Raw genomic sequence first — 24,747 nt, forward strand, 5'->3', positions numbered from 1 at the left:
ACTTCTGAGAAACAAACTTGCCCCAACATGACATGAATTGATCGTCTGGTACACAATGCTGTGTCACGGGGTCTCTGCTCAACAGCAAGCCCAAACTCAGTGCTGCAGTTTGAAGTACTCCAGATAAATAAGTGCCCAAAACATGACTTCTGCATTTTGACTTTATGTTTTTCATCCAAGAGCACACCCATTTGCAGCAACATATGCTGGCAAGCAACAGAAAGTTCAGTATAGCATATCAATTACGGTTACTGAAACATTTGGCACTATATTTGACTGCAGAAGTAGTCAATGTCTGTGTCAGTACTTTATATAGCAATTTTAAGTAATGCTGATAAATGACTGTCTAAAAGCTGTTTTGATTTTGCATCTGCAGTTTGTCATATGAAATAAGTACCATTTACTGCAATATATCCTGCCAAATAATGAAATATCTTCTAGTGCAAGTCTCATCAGACTGAAATACTATTCAATAAGAACACAACCTGTCAATTGTTGCAACAGCTTTTGTTCGACTGCTGTTCAGTCAAGTTGTTACTGCCATAAACAACTGTCATCAATCTTTCAGGCTGCATTTTTTCCCACTGTTGTGCAACCTCAGAGTTGGTATATGTAAGTTATGGGGTATTGGAATATCCCCCCATATGAAGGGTGGCGAAGGAATTGCTCAAATTAAAGAAAAATATTGTTTTTGTGTTCACCTTATGTGATTTTCTGCTTTTTTCCCACAAACCAAACAACATTCAGGAGAAAGCCATTCAGGTGACATGATTCCATAAACTCTAATGATTCCTGTTTGACAGAATGCTGTCCTCGACTCACATTGGTTATGCAAGCTCATGAATTCCAGCTGGAGTTCATCACAAGTTGCAACTAGATCCACCTCAAAAGGATTTGTAAACATTGTATCTGAAATCTGCAAACCTTTAATTAAATGCACTTATCAGAGGACTTACTATTCTTCACTTTTCCCATAGTCTCACTGAACATGTTGCAAACAGAACTTTCTTCTGAAATAACACATTTTTCAACAGTTATTTTCAATAAACAAAACAATGTTATGATTCAGTTTGTGGATTGCTGCTAGCTTTTCCATAGGAGTATAGAACTGAAATCAGTTAAATATTTTGATAAGCCTGCCATAAAATGTTACATTCTTGAAATATGAGCTATGTGAAAATAAATTATATCTGTAGATTTCTCAGCCACAAATGGTTTGATATAGCAATAACCCACGCCTGGGTGTGGGTAATGCTGGATTTACCCACGGTTGGTGAGGTTTGGTCATGAGGGCGAAGCCCAAGTGGCCAAACAAAGACAACCGTGGGTAAATCCAGCATTACCCACACCCAGAAGTGGGTTATTGCTATTATACAATGACATTATTTAGGAAAAAAAAGAATTACTTTTCTTAAATAATGGCATTGTATAATGTCTCCTTGCTGCCCTTCCGTAGCTGTCTGGTATTCTGCGGCAGTTCTGATATACTGCGCATGCGTATGCTTACGCAGTACATCAGAGCTGTGGGCAGAAGCAATGGAGAAAGCAAGATTTTCGTTGCTTTTTACAAACTGTCTCGCTATGTTAAAGGAGTTTAACATAGCGAGACAGCTTTAAAAAAAGCAACGGAGAATCTGTTGTTTTTTTAAAGCTGTCTCGCTATGTTAAACCCATTTAACATAGTGAGACAGCTTTAAAAAAAGCAACGGAGATAGGAAGATCTCTGTTACTTTTTTAAAAGCTGTCTCGCTATGTTAAACTCGTTTAACATAACGAGACAGTGTGTAAAAAGCAATGGAGATCTTGCGTTCTCTGTTGCTGTAAAAAAAGACTTATACTAATGGAAAAAGTCCGGGGCAACCGGATCTTTTTCCATTAGTATAAGTCTGATTTACAACGTGCACACTGACGAATCAGCATGCACGTTTTGGAATATTAATGGGGGGTTGTTGTATAATATAATTTTGAAGTGCCCAAACCTATCTACAGTACCTCATCTACTAAGCCAGCAAACTTAAGTGTAATAAATGGCATCACCTTATTTTTACTCTATTTCTAAAAAAAAAGGTTAAACTTCTTTACACCCTAAGGCTACAGACAGTTTTGTCACAGAAACTTTGCCTAGGATTCTAAAAAACACTAATTTCTCAGTCTAACTAACCAACAAGGGTTGGTCAGTTAATGTGTGTCACATTGCTCATGTATTCAAATGAGGCACTGAGGCACAGAATGCGCTCAAGTCATTTATTATGCAAACACACATCAGAAGCTGTAACTGGAACATATACTTTGAACTTCATATGCTTACTGACTGACTTGTTACTTCTAACACACTCACATGTGCATCTCCATTCGAGCATGCAAGCACAGTGGCTGACTACACAAAATGGCACTGATCTTGGATGTTCTCAGTAACTTACATGCAAGTGTTATCTTGCTACAGTGGTTGTCTAGGTTCAATACACACACTGATCTACATCCTCCCCCTTTAATTTTGTTCGACATTGCAAAATACAAGAACAAAGGCATATTTAAGAGTTAGACATTATTTCAACATTTTAACAAAGCAAGCCAGTACTGTAAGGGATTTACTGCTCTTATCCTAGTACAACTTTTGTGACTGATGTTTTCTCAAAAGTCGAGCCTTGACTACTCTATTGTTCTTTGTGTTTGGTACTAACAATTGTTTGATTGGAAGAGTTGTTCGTGTCTGTCTGGACATCAGTCTCTGAGCAGGTGAATCAAGCAAGTTGTCTCAAGGAATGTTTCTGAGATTTAGTAAGTTAAGAAAAACATCATTACCGTCTCTCTTGGATGTCTCCAACAAATGCTTTGCACTCTGAACTGCAAGTTCAGCTAACCTATTGGCTTGTGGATACTCAGGACTACTGGTAATATGAACAAAGTCCCAAGACTCAGCTGACAAGTAAACTGTGCACCATTGTCAGGCATGACTTTGTGCGGACTGCATGGACAGAAAAATATCTCTTCAATTTTGTAATGACTGTACTGGACATCAAGTTAGGAGTAGGTCAATTTCAAACCAATTTGAGTAAGAATCTAATAACACTAAGTAATGTTGACCATTCCATTCAAAAATATCTGTGGAAACCGTCAACCATGGTAATTCCGGAATTTGGTGTAGCTGAAGCAGTTCATTTTGTTGATGCGGTTTGGTGCTGCTGCAAACTGAACATGCTAGAGTTTCCTTCTCTATATCTTTGGACATAGAAGGCCAAAATACAATGTCTCTTGCCCTTCTTTTGGTTGAATCAGTACCTGAGTGACCACAATGCAACATTTTGATATATTCCTGTTGTAATGCCTTGGGAATTACCACTTTTGGACCTTTTATGATGATTCCATCTTCCATCATGAGTTTGTTTCTATAAGGAAATACTGCTGAATGTCAAGTGATAAACTGATTTGTCATGTTGGCTATTTCTGAATGATAATGTTTTTCAGCTTCTGAAGATTTGGGTCTGAAGCTGTGTGATTTCTTAGTTCATCAAGGCATGATGATGAAAAATTTCTGGCTTCCGTTACTTCAAAATCTGCTGTTAGATTTTCATGCTGCTGTGTCATTTGTCTGGGTGCACATGACAAAGCATCAGCAAGCTACAAGTGGTCGCCCTTTTTGTAAACAATATTGAAATTGTACTTTTGCAATTTTAACAATATGCGTGGCAATTGAGCTGGAGCTGAATGCATTGGCTTTCCAAAACTGTCACTAGTGGTTGGGGATCAGTCTCTGTTTGGATACGTCTTTCATAATCATGGAAATGGATACGTCTTTCATAATCATGGAACTTCAAACATGCAAACACTACTGCCAAAAGTTATTTCTCTATTTGTGCATAATGCATCTCTGTTTAAGTTAAAGTTCTTGATGAATAAGCAACTAGTATGTCTTCTTGAAGACATGCTGCAACAAGGATGTACCTTGAAGCATCACAAGAAAGAGTTACACGTTTGTGAGCATCATAATATCTTAATGTGGGTGGACTGGCAATTTTTTTCTTCAGAATATCAAATGCTCTTTGATGTTGTTTCGACAAAGTCTAGTTTACATTTTTGCTTGTCAACTCATGTAATGGTGCAGAAAGCGCACTCAAGTCTGGGATGAACTTTCCTGAATAGTTGACCAAACCTAGAAAAGATGTGACATTCTCTGGAACTGGCATTTCAAGAATTGCCATTTGCTTAGATGCAACTGATTGTAAGCTAGAACTGGTAAACAAATGTCCCACATAAGTAACTTCTTTCAGTTTGAATTTGCATTTCTGGGGATTCCGTTTGAGATTTACTTCACATGTACAGTCTAGAACTTTCCTGAGATTTCTATCATGTTTGTCTTCAGCATTGCCTCCATTAATAATTTTGCCTACTATAATAGCACATTTGCAATGGTGATGGATGGGTTGACAGACAAGATCAGACAGGAGTCCCCATGGACTATGATGTTTGCAGATGACATTGTGATCTGTAGTGAGAGTAGGGAACAGGTGGAGGAGTCCCTGGAGAGGTGGAGATATGCTCTAGAGAGAAGAGGAATGAAGGTCAACAGGACTAAGACAGAATATATGTGTGTGAATGAGAGGGAGGATACAGGAATAGTGAGGATGCAAGGAGTAGAGGTGGCAAAGGTGGATGAGTTTAAATACTTGGGATCAGCAGTTCAGAGTAATGGTGAGTGTGGAAGAGAGGTGAAGAAGAGAGTACAGGCAGTATGGAGTGGGTGGAGGAGAGTGTCAGGAGTGATTTGCGACAGATGAGTACCAGTAAGAGTGAAAGGGAAGGTCTACAAGAGGGTAGTGAGACCATCTATTTTATATTGGTTGGAGACAGCGGCATTGACAAAAAGGCAGAAGTCAGAGCTGGATGTGGCAGAGTTAAAGATGTTAAGATTTGTACTGGGTGTGACAAGGGTGGACAGGATTAGGATTAAATATATTAGAGGGTCAGCCCAGATTGGATGGTTTGGAGACAAAGCCAGAGAGGCAAGATTACATTGGTTTGGACATGTGCTGAGGAGGGATGCTGGGTATATTGGGAAAAGGATGCTAAGAATGGAGCTGCCAGGTAACAGGAAGAGAGGAAGGCCTAAGATAAGGTTTATGGATGTGGTGAGAGAGGATATGCAGGTAGTTGGTGTAACAGAGCAAGATGCAGAGGACAGGAAGAAATGGAAACAGATGATCTGCTGTGGCGACCTTTAATGGGAGCAGCCTAAAGAAGAAGAAGACAAAGATAATAGCACATGGATAACCAGACAATATTTGTTCCATGGCACATTCAAAGCTTTCACTGGCAGAATTGATTCCAAATGGCATTCTCAAAAATCTGTATCTACCAAATGGTGTCTGAACATAGTTAATAATGAAGATTTGTGATCCAGTAAAATTTGCCAAAAGGAGCTTTTTGTTTCTAAGACTGAAAAAAACAGTAGAATTTGGCATGAGAGCAGCTATCTCTTCTACTGTATGCATTGGATGATGAGGACACTTAAGTGTTCTTGGATCAATATATTTTCAAATATCATCTGAGCTTTTTTTATGAGCTATGACCATGGAGAATACCCATCCAGTTGGTTCTTCTCTTGGAGTAAGGACACCTAAATTCACCATTTTGTCTAGTTATGCTTTTACTTTACTCTGCATTGCTACTGAAATCTTCCATGCTGGTGTGACAACTGGACTTACTTCATGGTTTAACTTCATGGAATATGTGACTGGAAGTTTACCAAGCTCACCTTTAAAATAGCATATTCACTAAAAATACTCTGTGTAAAACTGTTGTTGTTATTCATACTTATATGGTGAACCTCTTTATTAAATGAAATCAGTCCCATTCTCAGACTGTCTTTGAGGCCTAACAGTGACTGCACGTGTCTTTTGACTATGTAAAACTGCAAGTCATAGCTGTTTATAGCAGAGTGGCATGAAAGACCTGCTGCACCATCAGTTTGATTCTCTACACCACCACAAGCAACAAGTTTTGCACACTTTGCTGAATCAAGTTTCTCACCAGCTTTTACTTTGGCAAACATTTATGCTGATATAACATTGCAACTGGACCCAGTGTCGACTTTAAGCTCTACCGGTTTTCCATTAATCCGAACAGTACAAAATATTTAGCTCTTTGCTGCCAGCTGATAATCTACTGCATTAACAGTTTCATCAATCACAGAGACACCATCAACATAAAAAGTTTGCTCAAAGCTCTCAGAGTTTGCTAAAGTCTATATCTGATCTACTTGCTTCTTCAGATACTTTCTTTTAAATTAAGTCTGCAAGACATTAGACTTGCAAAGCCTTTTGAAATGATTCCACTTTTTACATTGGTGACATTGCTGACCAAAAGCTAAACACTTTTCCCGTTTAGGTTCATGATTGCAACAGTTAACAATGAGGTTGGGTGTGGCACTGCCTCTTAGTTTATATCTCTTTTTCATCTTAACTTTCTGCTGTACACTATTGACATTTGCATTAGCAGATACCGCAAACATGCTTTTCTCATTCGTAAGTATAATTGTATGCTTCTCTGTAATCTTATGTATTTGACAAATCTCAACGGCATTGCACACTATTAATTCACTATCCCAAAGCAAAATCTTTCTCACTGCATTATTGTTAACACCACATACAAGACTGTCTTTTATCAACTCATCTCGTAGATCGCCAAATCTGCAAGTTTTTCCTTTAGTTCTTAAGTCAGTAATATATGCTGCAGTAGTTTCAACAGGCATTTCTTGTGGAAAATTTGTGTCTTTCCATTGTAATATTCATATGAGGGTTACAGTTACACATTTATCTAAATTTACATTTTAAGTATTCAGGATCTTCCTGCATTTCAGCCTGTATCACAATATAGCATTTATCCCCCTCTCCTGCATACATGGCAGGTGCATACACAAAGGAACTTTCCTACTCAATGGACTCTGAGCCAGCTAAATTGAGAAGTATAAATGCTCTTGTATGTGCGTCTTTATCAGAAAATGTACCCTGTATGAAAATATCATATACTTTCTCAAACACTCGCCAGCTCTCAGCAATACTTTTATCAAACACCAGAGGTTCAGGTCTGCCATAACAAATTTCTTTTAAACATAAGCATAGACATGGTACCTGTAATTTTGCTCAAGTCCACAACAATTTCTCTAAAAATGCTTTTTTTTTTTTAACACTGCAAATATCTCAAACACTCCGGACACTTCTGACACTTCAAAAAGTCTTAGATACTGTGAAAAAAGTAGTACATTGCAAAAAAAAATCAGACATTTTAACCTTTTTGAACATTTTATAAATACTTCAGAGATCATTTAAAACACTTCAGTCATTATGCCATTATTTCCGACATTTGGATCTCAGAAATTATTTTGAACACTTCAAATGCTATCACTCATGTTTGGAGACTGAAAATCATTTAAAATTAATTTAAGTCCCTTCAAATAACCCCTGACCTGTCTGTGAGTTCACTCCTGGATATTCCTCCACTTCTAACTGTGTGCCTCATGGTTTGCAAGCTGCTTCAACTTTGGATCCCATTCTGACACCATGCCGCATGTCTCGTGTATTCAAGTGAGATACCGAGGCACATAATGCATTGAAGTCATTTATTATACAAACACACAGCAGGATCTGTAACTGGAACATATACTTTGAACTTCATATGCTTAAAGACTGACTTATTACTTCTAACACACTCACATGTGCATATCAATTCAAGTTTGCACTAACACTGGTTGACTACACAAAATGGCACTGACCTTGCACGTGCTCAGAAACTTAATTGCATATGCTGTCAAGCTATAGTGGCTGACTAGATTCAATATACACACTGATCTAAAGTGTGATGGCGAGAAAATGCTATTCAGAAAGAAGTATGGCTACAATGAGAAATATTTCATTGACTCATTAGTATGTCCCTGATTTGAACACTAGCATTGTCAGACAACAAACACATTGGGAGCCGCAGACATTTCTGATGTGCGTGTGTGTGTGTGTGTGTGTGTGTGTGTGTGTGTGTGTGTGCGTGTGTGTGTGTGTGTGTGTGTGTGTGTGTGTGTGTGTGTGTGTGTGTGTGTGTGTGTGGGGAGGGGGAGGGGGGTAATCAGCTGACTAATTTAGTTTTACCACTTTCCCAGACTGCTGCATTAGCATGTATTAGTATGCAGATGTTCTTCGTGTTTCACTGTTGCAGTCATCACATTTGGTTATCTGCTTGCAGTAGCCCTCAGTCGGCCTGATTAACAAAGTCTTGGGTCCTGCATTGGTTGCTGTCCCATCTTCCGTGACGTCAGGTCATCAGAGGTATAAAACATGAAGCTGATGCCATTACATCAGTCTTTCTTGCCATGTGGTGCCCGAAGCAGAAGCAGTTCGCAAGTGCCAGTCAGCCGACTCCTGAAATTTTCATTTTCGAGTTTCAGAACCAAAGTCGTCAACTAAAAGCTAAGTACCCCGTTGGGGAAACTTTTTCTTGCTCTAAACAGATGTCAGTAAAAGTAAATAATTGCATTACTTGTAGAAAGCAAATACCTCATAAAGATTTTCATTCGCACTGTATTCCTTGCATAGGCCCTTACCACGACGTACCTCACTGTCTGTTTTGTGCCTTATTTAAACCATGAACTATCCATCATCGATATATTTTCGGTTCTAAATATTTTGATGCTCAGTTCAGTTATCCTGATATGTCTTCGGTAAGCCATCCGACTACCGACATTCCAAATAAGCTCAAAGATGAAGACAGAGACAGGCCGCCTAGGTCCAAAACTGCCGACGACGCTTCTCCTAAGCCAGTCGCCATTTTGCTGATACTCAGTGAGGCACTTTTGCAGCCCGTGATACCCGCTACTTCAGATTCGCAGGCCTCTCCTGAGACCCATTTGGAGTCTGGTATGCCGCGAGATGTCTCTACCTTGGATGGGTCCGGAGCCGCTGTGCAGGCACCGGCTTCTGAGGGTGTATTCAGGCCTACTGACGTGCATATTAAATCAATGCCATCTTCTTCTTCAAGGCCTAAAACTCGAACTGTGCCTAGAACACTGACACCCAGACCACATGGTCAGGCCTCCATGCCTAAAAAACAAATGATAAGAATGGCTAAAGACCTTATGACTTTAATCAGGGGAAGCCAGCCTTCCCCCTCTAAGAGACCTAGGACTGAGTTTGCTTATGATAATTCTGACCAGGATTCTGAATTTTCTGTTTCCTCTGATGACCAGGATTTAACCTTATCTGCCTATGAGGATTCTGATGCTGAGGACTCTATTCCCTCTGCCACCCCACCCCCCCCACCCCACAGAGGATTTCCCTTTTAGTGAAACCTTGCATACTCTCAGGGAACATTTTCATTGGGATTTCTCTGAGTCTAAAAAGTGGCTTAGAGATTTCTTACTCCTGTCCCAGCACAGGCCTTTAGCCATACCTCCTCTACTAGACATTGTTGATGATGCCTTTTCAGAATCTAGCTTGGCCCCTGACTCATTACCTCCTGCTCCCAGAAAACCTGATAGATATTACAGGGTCCCTGACTCTCACAAGTTCCTTTTTAAAAATCCTATTGCGGATCCTGAGACCATTTCACAGGGATCCAAGGGCATAAAAGCTACTACTGCCAAAAATCCTAACCCCTCTGATAGAGACTGCAGGGCGCTGGATAGATGGGGTAAGAAGGTATACACTTCTGCAACTTTAGCCATTAGGGCCTTAAACTGCCAGTTTCATATGTTAAAGTATCAGCAGCATATTATTGGATTGCTTAAACAGAAAATGATGTTGATTTCTGATTGTGTTGAAAATAAGGATTTACAGGATTTAATGCATTCTGCTGAACAAGTTGGAATACATACTTTGCAATGTGGTTTTGATTCACTAGAGGCATCTTGCAGGGCTGCTGTAACTGGGTCTGTACTTAGAAGGCATGCTTGGCTTAAGGAGCAATCCTTGCCAGATCATGTTAAAGCGAAATTACTGGGTGCTCCCTTAAACCAGGACCGCCTATTTGGCAACAAGGCAGAAAAAGTTCTTAAAAAGATGGAGGAAAAAGCTAAATCTACACAAACTGTTAAGGATTTTTTACAAGTACAGCCTCCAAGGTTTAGTAGGCATTGGCCTTCCAAGAAATGGTCTTTTCCTGCCTCTTCCAGACCTTCTCAGTCCAAACCCAGATCCAGCATTGCTCCCAGGCTTCAGTCCCAGGTTACGCACAGGACTAAGCAGTGGGGGGCCTCCACTTCCAAATCTGGGAGTAATAGAACTCCCCCCTATGGTAAACTGTCTCAATGACTTCTTCTTAAAACTTCCAAGCACTTCTCAACTGACTGCCCCTTTGGGGGGAAAGACTGCTCTTTATGCAAAGAACTGGGAACTTATTCCCCAGGACAAATGGGTTTTAAATATAGTGTCCCAGGGATACAGATTTCACTTCCACATGTTACCAACACCAAGAGGGTGGCCAGATCTACCCCCAAATCAGTGGGCAGAGGCTCAAAAGCAAGTACTTTCTCTTAAGTGTGGGGCTATTCAATTGGTACCAGAAGAGGAAAAGGGACAAGGTTTCTACCCAAGACTTTTCCTGGTACCCAGAAAAGACAATTCATGGCATCCTATCCTGGACCTGTCTACTCCAAACACCTTTTTGGTGATTCCAAAATTCAAGATGCTGACTTTTCACCAGTTGCTCCCTATGTTAGATGAAGACACCTGGTTGGCAACACTAGATTTAAAGGAAGCATACCTGCACATCCCAATCAGGGAATCTTGCTGAAGATACTTACGCTTCAAAGCAGGCTACATGCACTATCAGTGCTCTGTACTGCCCTTTGGCTTATCTACTGTGCCCAGGGTATTCACAAGGTGCCTAGCTCTAGTCATTGCATTTTGCAGGCAAAGAAATATTCAAATATACCCATACCTGGACGATTGTCTAATTCAGGCAGAAAGCCAGGACATACTTTTGAATCATCTGGCCTTTGTACAAAGGGTGCTAACTTGTCTGGGGTACACCATAAACAAAAATAAATTACACCTGGTACCCTGTCAACAAATTGCATTCCTGGGAGCAAGCTTGAATACAATTTCCCAGATGGTTTTCCTCATGCCAGAGAAACAAATTCATTTGACAACCTACTCCAAACAAGTGGCCACAAAAACCCTGCTATCTGCAAGGCAAATACTACAAGCCTTGGGGTTCATGGCCTCCTGCATTCTTCTAATTCCATATGCAAGACTGCATATGAGGAAACTACAATGGTATCTAAAAAGCCTATGGTGTTCACATTCTCGGGATCTAGAAGCAATGATTCCTATCATACCTTGCCTACACCTAGGAGTTCCTTTGGTGGGCAGAGGCCTGCCACCAAAACAAGGGACAACCATTCACACTACCCCCTGCCAACCAAACCCTAACAACAGATGCATCAGACTGTGCATGAGGGGCTCACCTGGCAGAAAAGTGCATTCAGGGCAAATGGAACCCATGTCAAATGCACATGCATATCAATCAAAAAGAAATGTTAGCTGTACAGAATGCTTTGACAGCCTTCAAGGACCATATTCTTCCAGGACAATTAATGGTAAAGATGGACAACACCACTGTTATGTGGTACATAAACAAGTAGGGGGTACACATTCTTACCCCCTCTACAGACTAGACATGGAACTGTGGAACACAGCCCTGAGCTACAAAGTGCATCTACAAGCTCAATTCCTGTCAGGAAAACTAAATACACTGGCAGAGGAACTAAACAGAAACCTCATGGACCCACATGAGTGGAAACTGGAACCAAGGATTTTCAACATGCTGACAAGCAAATGGGGGAGTCCAGATATAGACCTGTTTGCATACCCCAGAACTATCAATTGGACAAATGTTGCACAAGGACACTCCACAAACAAGCTTGGAAAGTGGATGTTCTGTCCTTCAGCTGGAAAAACCATCAAATCAGGTTATGCTTCTCTGCCTCTGCTCTCCAAAGTACTACTAAAGATCAAACAAGACAACCCAAGGATGATTTTGATTGCACTAGACTAGCCACGCCAACACTGGCACCCCCTTTTGCGCAGTGTGTCACTGTTGGCTCCATGGCACCTGCCTCAGACTCCTACCATACTGCCTCAGCAGGAGAACCAGATTCTGCACCCTCAGCTTCAAACACTAAACCTAGCAGCCTCAGTGGCGGCTGGTGACTTCAAACCACAGGGGGGCTGCAGGAGACAGCTGAATGGGTGGGGTCAAGGGGAGGGGGTGTGGTCAACCAGAAAGGGGAGGAGCTATGCACAAAACCACAAAAAAATAACTTTAATTAAATACGCTGCCCTGGGTGGCAAACCATCATTATGAAAGTCCAATCAAGACAAAAATAAGTGTAGAAGAATAAAAATATTTCAATGCATTGGCTGCATGACAGCTTACTTAATATCTAGATGGAAACAAAAGGTTGTGAGGCATGAAAAAATAAATTACTTTTTAAATACATTACTGGAATGCCAGTCAAAATCAAGTATAAGAAAACCAGAAGCACTCAACTCAAACCACTTCTCCTTGCACTGCAGTCCTAATTATAATATATTCAGCTTTATTAAAGTACCAAGTAACATGCTGAAAGTAGAAATCTATGTGATGCCCCCACTTGTAAAAATGTTTCTTATCCAAAAAAGACCTGCTGCCTGATAACTTGTTTCATGGGGAAAACATGATAAAAGTAAAAAATGAAAAGCAAACAAGAAACAAGCTCAAGATACATTGCTTAAAGGATTACTGTACAGGTTATGGACCACACATGATTGGCATTCTGTTTAGTTTATGGGTAAAGTCTGTAGAGATGACTGGAAGTCTCCAACAAGTGTAATGAGCTTTTTAAAATAATGGAATCCTGTCCTTTAATACCCAAGGCTTATACATTATCTAGTCAAGTATTCTCTGCATGGCAACAACAGAAAGGCTTTCAATGTTGGCAATTCTTTAACAGTATGCTTATTAAAGCTTACTTGCATCTTACGATCTCAGACAAGCTTACCTTATGGTCATTAAAGCATTGCTACTTAAAACACAGAGCAACAGGCACTTTGAGTAATAAGCATAAATCAACAGTACAAAAATATGACAGAAACCAGACCATTCTGCAAAATCAAGGACAGATGAAAAGCCACTGTAGTACTTATGCAGTGTGTCCTCCCCATCCAAGGTAGATACAACTACTCCTTGCCTTGCTTGGACACATCCAGAGTCACTACATGGGGAGTGGGGTGCAACAAGCATGTCACAATTTGAAATCTCTCTGGCTGACTGTGATGGCCCTGACGCATTTGTCATACCTCTCAACCTCAAGAGCAAGAAATCTGGACAAAGCCATACACAGAAGTGGGACAAAGGCCCAACAATAAGGACAATTTTTAAATATTGCTCTAATAAACTTAGAAAGATAATAGAATAGGTCTTGCATTAGTATGAATTTTCTGAAGGGTATAAATCTGAAACTCAAATGTCTGTCATTTTCTAACTTCAGTCTTTAGTGATTTGTCACTAATTTGCCAAAAACACAATTTTATGAAAAATGGACAAAATGTGATGCAAAAATATAAAATAGACACACAATACAGCTGCTACCTGTCAAAGAAGGGACACTTTAATATTAGTACTGCTACCTTGAGCAGCTGACAAAATATAAAAGAATCTACATGCATTTCAAGTAATCTATAACTTTGATTATTACAGTTATTTCTTAATTGTAAACCCTCCATGTTTTCTTCCAAAATTGCTATTTTGTGGAGGGATTATAAGGGGGAAGAACAACATTTTGAGCCAAAAATTGGGGACAGTTGAGAGGTTGGCTATGCCTAATTCTATAAAGCAATTTATTTGCATGTACCTCTCAACCTGTTAATGCAGTAAATCTGAACAAGGCCAAATATATTGGGGGCACATATAAACAGTACTAAAAATTGCTCTTGTATAAATTGAGACAGTTGATAGAACAGCTCTTACTTTAACATGCATTTTTCTGAAGGTTATGAAGTCTGAAACTTAGAGTGACTTCTGGCAAATCATTTAGGAATTAAAACTACAAATTTTATGAACAACAAACCAAAAATAAGAAGCAAAAATCTATTCATTCTTTGAAAATCTGGACAGTTGGGAGGTATAGTTCAGCTGGGCCTGTCTGAGTTTGCTGCCCTTCCCCCCTGACAAAATAATGGTTGAATGGAGCCTCTGCAGCCATTCCAATGAACCATTATACTTGGCTATTTCACTCCATTTACCATAAACACTAATGTGCATACTGCTTTACTTCTATGATGAGTTGGACTTCATTTGAAAGTTTTATTTTGTATTTTACAGCACAAACACTAAGTCATCTGTTAAACAAAGCAATGCAGTCTCACAATGAAAACTTAGCATTAAAACTTCTCTGCCCTTGAAACTCACATTCATTGAAACAGCATTGAAACCCACATTCAAAGAAAATACATTTTGCCAGTGGCAGATAAAGATTAATTTTGGGCTGTTTTCGAATCATAGGCTCCTTGCATATGAAACATACATGTGCTCTTTGATACACCTTCCTCATTGTACTAAAATTATATTCCTTGTACAATACAGTACACTTGTTACAGGGTGTTTTAAATTTGTTTTGAGCATTATTTCCACTAAGCAATGAAACAAACTATATGCACCCATAATGGCAAAACTGCCCAGTTGAGAACATTTATCATAAAAAAAGTCTACTCAGACTTCCACAGTCCACCATTATTAGTAAATATACACAATTCTACAGTCCACCATTATTAGTAAATATGCACAATTCCACAGTCCACCATTATCAGTAAATATGCACAATTCTACAGTCCACCTTTATCAGTAAATATGCACAATTCTACAGTCCATTATCAGTAAATATGCACAATCTCTGAAGTCAGTCATCTAAATAATTCCACATTAAAGAAATCTGTAACTAATGAAGCGGTTGCTGCTAGCAATCACCTTTATATTTCATGGTTTCATCAAAAAATAAAGTGTCTGTTGCCCCTCAGGAATAAATTGCCTATATTACATTAAAAAAATGATAAGCTAGTAATAATATTGCAAGAGGAAATGGATGGAAAACTGATAACGAACTCATAATTAGTATCTTCACCAAGGAGAACATTCTCAGTACGGCAGCATCCACCCCTTGTGGGAGTAGAACCCACAACCTTCTGCATCAAAAAGCAAGTACACAACCTGCTGTGCTATAGTATTAACTCGGCAAAGCACTAAACTTCTATTCCCCTGCAGCTCTCAGTTCCTTGTAAAATCTACTCAATACTCAACTGCATCTCAACTTCGCAGCTCAAGAAAACTGGAAAAAGCCAAAATGTATTGGGGGGGGGGTCAAAAGCCCAAAAACAGGGACACATTAAACATTGCTTGTATAATCTTGGAAAGTTGCTAGAATAAAATGTTGTGTTGCCACCATATATTTTACTGCCAAGGTTCCTGAGCAAAAAACAGTCAGAGTAACATACCACTATGCCACATCAGCTGCTTTGTAAAAGAGAGGAAGACTGAAACTTAAATGGCTATCATTTAGTGAATTCAGTTCTCACCATAGCTGTCAACCTCTTAGTACAAAACACCTGGGCAAACCCAGTAATGAGGGAATACAGCCCTCAAACATATTCAGTGAATTCAGTTCTTGCCATAGCTGTCAACCTTAGCACAAAAACCTGGACGAAGCCAATAATGGGGGAATACAGTCCCAAAAATAGGGACAAATTTAAAATATTCATCTTATAAACTTAGAAAATTGCTAAAAAAAAGGTTGTGCTACTATGTATTCTGAAGAACATGAAGTTGGAAATTCAAATGCCGGTCAGTTTTACTGCAGACAGAACAAAAACAATTTTCAGCAGAGACGAGGGATTAATACTGCAGACACGTCTTTGTAAAATGGCAGGGCACCAGAGCAAATCCACACAAATACAGGGAGAAGATGCAGACAGAAGCCACCCCAACCAAGAATCAAACCAGAAAACCTATAGCTGTGAGGCAACAATACTACCACTGCACCATCAATTATGCAAGGAATTAAACATTCAGAAACCTGAAGTCTGAAATTCAAATGCCTGTCAATTTTACTGCGGACAGAACAAAAACAATTTTCAGCAGAGACGAGGGATTAAAACTGCAGACACGTCTTTGTAAAATGGCAGGGCACCAGAGCAAATCCACACAAACACAGGGAGGAGATGCAGACTCCACACAGAAGCCACCCCAACCAAGAATCAAACCAGAAAACCTATAGCTGTGAGGCAACAATACTACCACTGCACCATCAATTATGCAAGGAGTTAAACATTCAGAAACCTGAAGTCTGAAATTCAAATGCCTGTCAATTTTACTGCGGACAGAACAAAACAATTTTCAGCAGAGACGAGGGATTAATACTGCAGACACGTCTTTGTAAAATGGCAGGGCACCAGAGCAAATCCACACAAATACAGGGAGGAGATGCAGACAGAAGCCACCCCAACCAAGAATCAAACTAGAAAACCTATAGCTGTGAGGCAACAATACTATCACTGCACCATCAATTATGCAAGGAATTAAACATTCAGAAACCTGAAGTCTGAAATTCAAATGCCTGTCAATTTTACTGTGGACAGAACAAAACAATTTTCAGCAGAGACGAGGGATTAAAACTGCAGACACATCTTTGTAAAATGGCAGGGCACCAGAGCAAATCCACACAAACACAGGCAGGAGATGCAGACTCCACACAGAAGCCACCCCAACCAAGAATCAAACCAGAAAACCTATAGCTGTGAGGCAAAAATACTACCACCGCACCATCAATTATGCAAGGAATTAAACATTCAGAAACTTGAAGTCTGAAATTCAAATGCCTGTCAATTTTACTGCGGACAGAACAAAACCAATTTTCAGCAGGGATTAAAACTGCAGACATATCTTTGTAAAATGGCAGGGCACCAGAGCAAATCCACACAAACACATGGAGGAGATGCAGACTCCACACAGAAGCCACCCCAACCAAGAATCAAACCAGAAAGCCTATAGCTGTGAAGCAGCAATACTACCACTGCACCATCAAATATGCAAGGAATTAAACATTCAGAAACCCTTAAGTCTGAAATTCAAATGCCTGTCAATTTTATTTAACATTTTTTAATCAGGACAGTCTGACTTGGAACAAATAAACAATTTTCAGCAGAGGCCCAGGAAGAAATAATGCAGACATGTCTTTGTAACATGGGATGACACAAAAGCAAACCCACACAAACACAGGGAGAAGATATAGACCCCACAAAGAAGGAACCCCAGCCAAGAATCAAACCCAAGAACCTGCAGCTGTGAGGCAACAATGCTACTACTACACCATCAAATATCAAGCATCGCAGCATTTACAAACCACAGATATTATGAGGAACAGATCAGATCGAATATGAGGCAAAAATCTGCAATTTTTTTACAAATGGTGGTGGGTAGGGAACTCAAGTCTTTAACACCTGCATACAGGGTACAGGGTTCAAGCCTGAGGCATTCCCTACCACACCACCATAAGCACCTGGGGCATTTACACACACACACACACACACACACACACACCAGTAAAGCATAAGCACCATACACAAACTCCAGTAAAGCATAAGCACCATACACAAACTCCAGTAAAGCATAAGCACCATACACAAACTCCAGTAAAGCATAAGCACCATACACAAACCCCAGTAAAGCATAAGCACCATACACACACAGATAAACATTGTAAAATAAAGGTAAAAAGCACCATACACTTACCTGAATATATCCAGCTAATGTACATCCTTCCTGCGCAATACTCAAAGACCCGTGAGATCCCAAGGAAAGCCTGATGAGATCCCAATGCTCCTTCCCGAGTCCTGACTGCTGCTCTTGCAGTCTGGACGCAACCCATAATCCTAGCGAGTCTGTGCATTTTAAAAGTGCACAGATGTCTCCTTGTGTCCCCCTATGGGGACTGCTGGACTGCCTTGAGCATGCGCATAGACCGACAGTAGTCGGGACTACTGCGCATGTGCAAAATTTTGAAAAATATTTTTTTTTTATTTTTCTTTCTATTTTTTATTTTGAGGGGGCTGCAGTCCAGCAGCCCGATGCCACAAGCCACCCCTGAGCAGCCTGGCTAATTACCTAATCTCTTCTTTACCATCCCTCAGTAAACCAGTGATATAGATATCATTTTAGAGGCAAGGATGCCTAGTACTAGAAAATCTTATGCTGAAAAATGGAAAAGATTTTGTGCCTGGAACCAATCTCAAGGGATGAGCACAGCAGTGCCCAATTTACGTCAGATTTTGCAGTACTTAACTGAGATGCTTCACAAGGGCCTGGCTTTCTCCTCCATCAAAATTCACGCCTCAGCCATTTCAGCTCATTGTAACACAGAACCTCCCCTCTTCTCTCATCCACTGCTCAAGCAGTTCCTCAGAGGGGCCAAAAACTTACGACCACCCAGGATAGCTCCAACTCCAGCTTGGGACCTAAACTTTGTCTTGGAGAAACTCACCCTTCCTCCTTTCGAGCCAGCTGCTACTGCAGACTTAAAATTCCTTTCTTGGAAAACAGTTTTCCTTTTAGCAATCACTTCAGCAAGAAGGATATCTGAATTACAGGCCCTTATGGCAGTGGAGCCTTTCATCATCTTTCATGCAGACAGGGTGTCTCTCAAGACCAATCCCTCCTTCATGCCCAAGGTGGTATCCAGTGTGGCCCTTAATCAGTCCATTCATTTGCCAACCTTCTTTCCTAATCCACAGAACAAAGGGGAATGGATACTGCACTCCCTAGATATGCACAGACAACTTAGATTCTACTTGGACAGGACTAAACCTCAAAGGAAATCTGAACAACTGCTGGTTGCATTTACTGCAGGGGCAGAGGGGAAGGTTATTTCAAAGCAAACCATTTCCAAATGGATAGCCCATTGCATTCATTTCTGCTACAAGCACCATGGAAAACCTATCCCACAGGGGATCAGACCCCACTCAACCAGGGCTGCATCTACCTCTACAGCCTTTCTCAGTGGTGTCCCTACCAGGGACATCCTAGAAGCTGCTACCTGGAGTTCTGTGCATACTTTCACCAAGCATTACCATCTGCCAGTTTTCTCTAAATCCAGATCTGGCTTTGCCACTGCAGTCTTGCAGGGCCTTATAGCTGGTCCTAATGCTATCTAAATTCCTCCTCCCATCCTTAGCTTTGGGAATCTACCCAAATGTGATGACTGCAACAGTGAAACATGAAGAACATAGTACAGTTGTGTACACTTACCATAAATGTAGATGTTCGAGTGTATTCACTGTTGCAGTCCTGGTTACCCTCCCTCCAGCCCCCCTACTTCTTTTGGCTATACCTCTACTCTCCTTTACTATGCTCAAAAGCTTTTTGGTGTATTTGCTTTTTTGTTGGAGGTATAACCTTGTATATTTATAGATTTAATTGCTTCCTATTAGGGAGGCACCTGACATCTGGGGCAAGAAAAACTGATGTAATGGCGTCGACTGCATGTTTTATACCACTGACGACCTGATGTCGCGGAAGAAGGGACAGCAACCAATGCAGGACCCAAGACTTTGTTAATCAGGCTGACTGAGATATGCTGCAAGCAGATAACCCAAATGAGATGACTGCATCAGTGAATACACTCAAACATCTACATTTTTGGTAAGTGTACACAACTGCACTTTCTGTTTGTGAGACCTTCTTCTGTGTTGAGGCCTCCACAAGGAGAAAACCTCAGAGACAGAGTAGTCTGTGAATCAGAAAAGTTTAATTTGGTGGGGAAATCTTATCTCAGATGTTTTCCCCATCCCCTTAAGCCATTTGGAAGCGCAAACTATGTTTTCTATAATAAGTAAAAAGTTGAAATGAAATGGTTGAACTCACAGTAAATCAAGTGGTAAGAGAAGGGAACAAATATATAAACAAATATATAAACAAAAAACACTTGAACCATGCTGAAATCACTGAAGTCAATGCTAATTTATAAATTTGCATTGACTTCAGCAATTTCAGTGTGGTTCAAGTGGTTTTTGTTTATATATATGTTTCCCATAATAAGTTGCATTTAAATGACTATGTACAAACATGCTCCTGGGGAATAATACAATGGAGGACAACATTTTCATGAACCACAGAGTTAAGCATTAATGTATCAAAGCATTATCCTTCACTGTCATAGTTAGGGCTTCATCTGTGGTAAAACCTACAAGCCTATTTAGAAGCAAATGGACTTTATCTAAAACTTGTGTCACCAGTTTATATGCATCTCTTTCTGTTGTTGTGCCTTTCATAGGCCACAGTTGTACAAATTCTTCCACAATAACAACATTTTCCATTTCACCTCTGACAAAGATAACAAGGTAAGTTTCATATAGCCACAAACTATATATTTCCTAGAAAGAAGTATCCGATATGCATCATTATATCTCCAAAAGCCAACACAACTAAAACAAAAATGGGCAACATGGCTTCAAATAAAATTTATCTGAATGGGGGCCATGGGAGTGAGTCAGGAGTTTCTTTTATCAACAAGTAGGCATGAAGCACAGAATCAGTTTTGGATGGGGATACCAATCAATTTATCCACTGTAGTAGGCATGCACAGTAAAACATGCACAAACACCATGTGCACACCTGTGGGGAATTTTGGACGCTTGCTCATTCACTCATTTACACATGTTTGTGATGTGGGAGGAAGCAACACTGGCACAGAAGGATGGACAGAGACTCCACACAGCCAGAAACCAAGCCAGAGAACACAGTCAAATGAATAGGCTCTGTAGTTGTATGCAAATTCCCAGCATGCACTTGCTCCCACTCAGATCTATAAAACTAGAACTTTATTCAAGTCTGCTACTTTAAAATGCTCGCAACAATAATTATGAAGCTATCCAGAGGCTATGTATACTCTTCTGGCATTTCACACACAAGCAAAAATAAAATAAAGCAAGCTGAACTGAGCAAAGAAAACATATACTTATCTACTGAACGTGTGTACTTCAAATGTATATCCTAGCTTGCAACACCTCATCACACACACACACACACACACACACACACACAAAATGCACACATACACAGACAGTGACAGATGGTGAGACTAAAACAAAAAGAAAACCTCACACATTATTATTCACATGCTTTGACTTGCTTCTGTATTTACTGTTAATAATATTAATAACCTACTAGCTCATCTGACTTCAATAATTAATACTGCCATTTAAATGCCACAACTCTACCTTGCAACATCAGTTACTATGTATATAAAACATTGAAAATTAGCATATACATGTTAAGCTTTCTTTATAATAACATAGCCATACCTAATAAAATTAGTTTCCTACACTTGTATTTTACTGCAGTACACACTTTTGGCAGGGTGTTCTACCATTTAAGGACATTACATCACATGACTGGCAGTATTGGTTTGAAAAAAGTAAGGTTATTTGCTAACAAATTCATCCTATAAACATACATTTGATTCCTTCTGTTCAGCACTCTTTGTACTGAGCCCTGCACATTCAAATCTCACTATCTGCCCTATTATGCATCCTGAAAGCACTCTTCCTTCCCATTTGGGAAACTGTCAAACAACATTTTCTTCCATTACCACTACATAATGTCATCAGACTTGCTCTTCAATTAGCAGTATACCAGTTTTGTACAAAGCCGTGGCCATAAAAATCAACCCTTGCCAACAACTGCGCCACACCAACAAAAATAACTAGCCACAACATTAAGTTATCATTTAGCATGCTACACTGCCTTACCTAAATATTCTATGCCCATAAAAAAGTGGCAGAACATTGCATATTACAGCTCAAGCCAATATTCTATATCAGACCCAAATAAATAAGCAACAAGAGGCAGAACACTGCATGTTGCATCTTGCTTGATATTCCATGCAAGCTCTAGATTAATAAACAAAAGGAAGCAGAGCTCTGCATATTGCATCTCACTCCAATATTCTATACCAGCTCCAGATAAAAATATGGTGGAGCATTGCATATTGTATATTTCCCTGATATTCCACAACAGCTATAGATAAATGAATAGACAGGACATAGAACACTGCCTATCATATATTGCCTTGATATTCTGTGCCACTTCTAGATAGATAGATAAATAAATGGATAAATAGAGGCAGAACATTGCATATTGTATTTCATCTTGACTTTCTGTATCATTTCTAGATAAACAAATAAAAAGAGGCAGACTGTTACATATTACATGTTGCTCTGATATTCCATGCCAGGCCAAGACAGAGAAATAAATAAATAAATAAAAAAGAGGGAGAACAGTGCATATTGCATACAAGCTCTAACTTACTAAACAGAGCAGATCACTGCATATCACATCTGGCCACTATATTACATACCAGTTCCGGATAAGTAAATAAAAAGAGGCAGAGCATTGCTTATTGTGTCTCACTCTAATATTCCACACCAACCCTAAAAAAATAAATAAAAAGAGACAGAATATTGTGTATTACAACTAGCCCCATTATCCCATGTTAGATCTAGATAAATGCATTCAGAGAGGCAGACCACTGTATTTTACATCCTGCCCCGATATTTATTTATCTGGAGTTGGAGTGGAATAAAAAGTAAGAGGCAGAACATTGCATACTGTATAACATCCGAGAATGCAGTGGCAACTTTTTCAATTCCAGTGGAGACTATATTAATTCCATACAAAAAGGAGTTGATTTAGTTTGAAAACCAGTAAAAACAACGCTTATATTTTACAAACACTGTTTTCAGTTCCTTTATGTAGTATTTTCTGATATTCCCCACTAAGAGTTTGGAAACAGCACACACAGACACACACAGACACACACACACACACACACACACACACACACACACACACACACACACACACACACACACACACACACACACACACACATATATATAAATGTACATGTCATGTACATGTAAAGATATGTAGATATATGCTCAAAAGCATGCACATGCACACTCCAAGATATATGGACTGTTTTACACCTGCTGCCCTTAACTTACTACACTCCCATACCACGAAGGCCAACTTCTGCCCTGCCATTCCAAGTGTCAATAATGAAAGCTCAGCCTCCTCCTACTTTTATAAACCATGACCTCACAGACACAAATTTTATAACTTTACAATTACACTGCACCTCACCACCCTATGGAAAAGCAAAACCAGGACAATGTTGCTCATTGTAAAATTGTTCCAACCTCAATCACACAGACACAAATTTATAATTTTACTGCATGTAATTACTTACCTCTTTGTAAACTACATCTCAGAATCACATAACACAATCTCCCATATAAGTCAAAACGGAGGCCGCTCATGAAACCATATATTTTTTCAAATTTCTACTGCGCAGTACTACTTAAATACCATAAACCAGACCTTAAATATACACAGCAAGACCTCCATAAGTCAAAAAGCCAGAACACTGTTTGCATTTGTCGTAACCCTAACTTCATAGACACAAATTCAAAAAGTTTACAATTTTACTACACATTACTACTTGCCTGTTGTGAGTAATCTAATGTTATACATGAAAATCCTGCAAACTGATTTTTTTCACAAAGAAAGCACCATTCCAAAATGGCACCGTAGCTAGCCAACATACTCCAACCTCAACTACAAACTTTCTCTGATTATATAAACATGCTGACATACAGGATGCTGGTGAAAAACCCATGAAGTGTACTTAAAGAGGAACTACACTATTACACAAACACATGTACACACACACACACACACACACACACACACACACACACACACACACACACACACACACACACACACACACACATATTCTCTCACACACACACACACACACACACACACACACACATACACATGCATTCCATCATACTCACACACACTCAGACACACATTCCATCACACACACACACACACACACACACACACACACACACACACATATTCCCTGGGATTCAGCAAGCAGCCATGCGGGAATACATTATTCCTGCACAGCAGCAACCATTCCTGTTCAGCACGGCAGGGCACCATCCATATTTATGAAGGCGCACTAGCATGCTCTAAAATGGACATGGTTCCACGTATGAGCACAGGAGGTGTATCTGAGAGCAGAGCTCTCATAATACACATGCCTCCTGCACTCCAGCATTGCCTTTCAGCAATTAAATATGAGCGAGAATGCTCGTAACACCTCCAACCCATCAGGATAACAAATCTGTGATCAAAGACATAAGGGACAATCGTCCCTACCTACCAAGTCAAAAGTTGTTAGGATAACACAGGTAGCATAAGCACATAGCGTACACCTCCCAACCTGTCAGAGTAAGGAATGCAGACAAAGCCAAAAGGGACAATTGTCCCACAAAGCAGAAAGATGATAAAATAACAGGTTCAGCATTAGTAGGGATATTCGGAAGGGTATAGATAAAATAACACAACAAAACTGTTTTTGGTTTTATAAATGCAATAAATTTTAAGCGCAGCTTCATGGGTGTGCCCGTTGCTTAGCTACACTTAGTCCAGCTTAAACAGCACAAGAAGTTAAATAGCAAGAGACATTGAACATCAGTAGTATTGGAATAGTGTAGTGGTTAGAGTGTATGCTTTGCAAACAGCCATTCCTAGTTTGATCCCTGCTATAATCAATTTGCATTTTACATCAGTACATAAACATTTTTTTTTTATTATTAC

The 24,747-nt window shown here is 39.8% G+C and overlaps 1 protein-coding gene across 1 annotated transcript in view; it reads left to right on the forward strand.

Annotated features, from left to right (window-relative positions):
• The window catches only part of LOC122793005 (potassium voltage-gated channel subfamily H member 8-like), a 3,945,365-nt gene that overhangs the window by 2,794,466 nt on the left and 1,126,152 nt on the right, over positions 1 to 24,747 (forward strand). The gene's annotated exons all lie outside the window — the stretch shown is intronic.

This window comes from Protopterus annectens, chromosome 2.part0 (genome assembly GCF_019279795.1).
Source record: "Protopterus annectens isolate FY-2018-M chromosome 2.part0, PAN1.0, whole genome shotgun sequence".
NCBI classification, from domain to species: Eukaryota; Metazoa; Chordata; order Ceratodontiformes; family Protopteridae; genus Protopterus; species Protopterus annectens.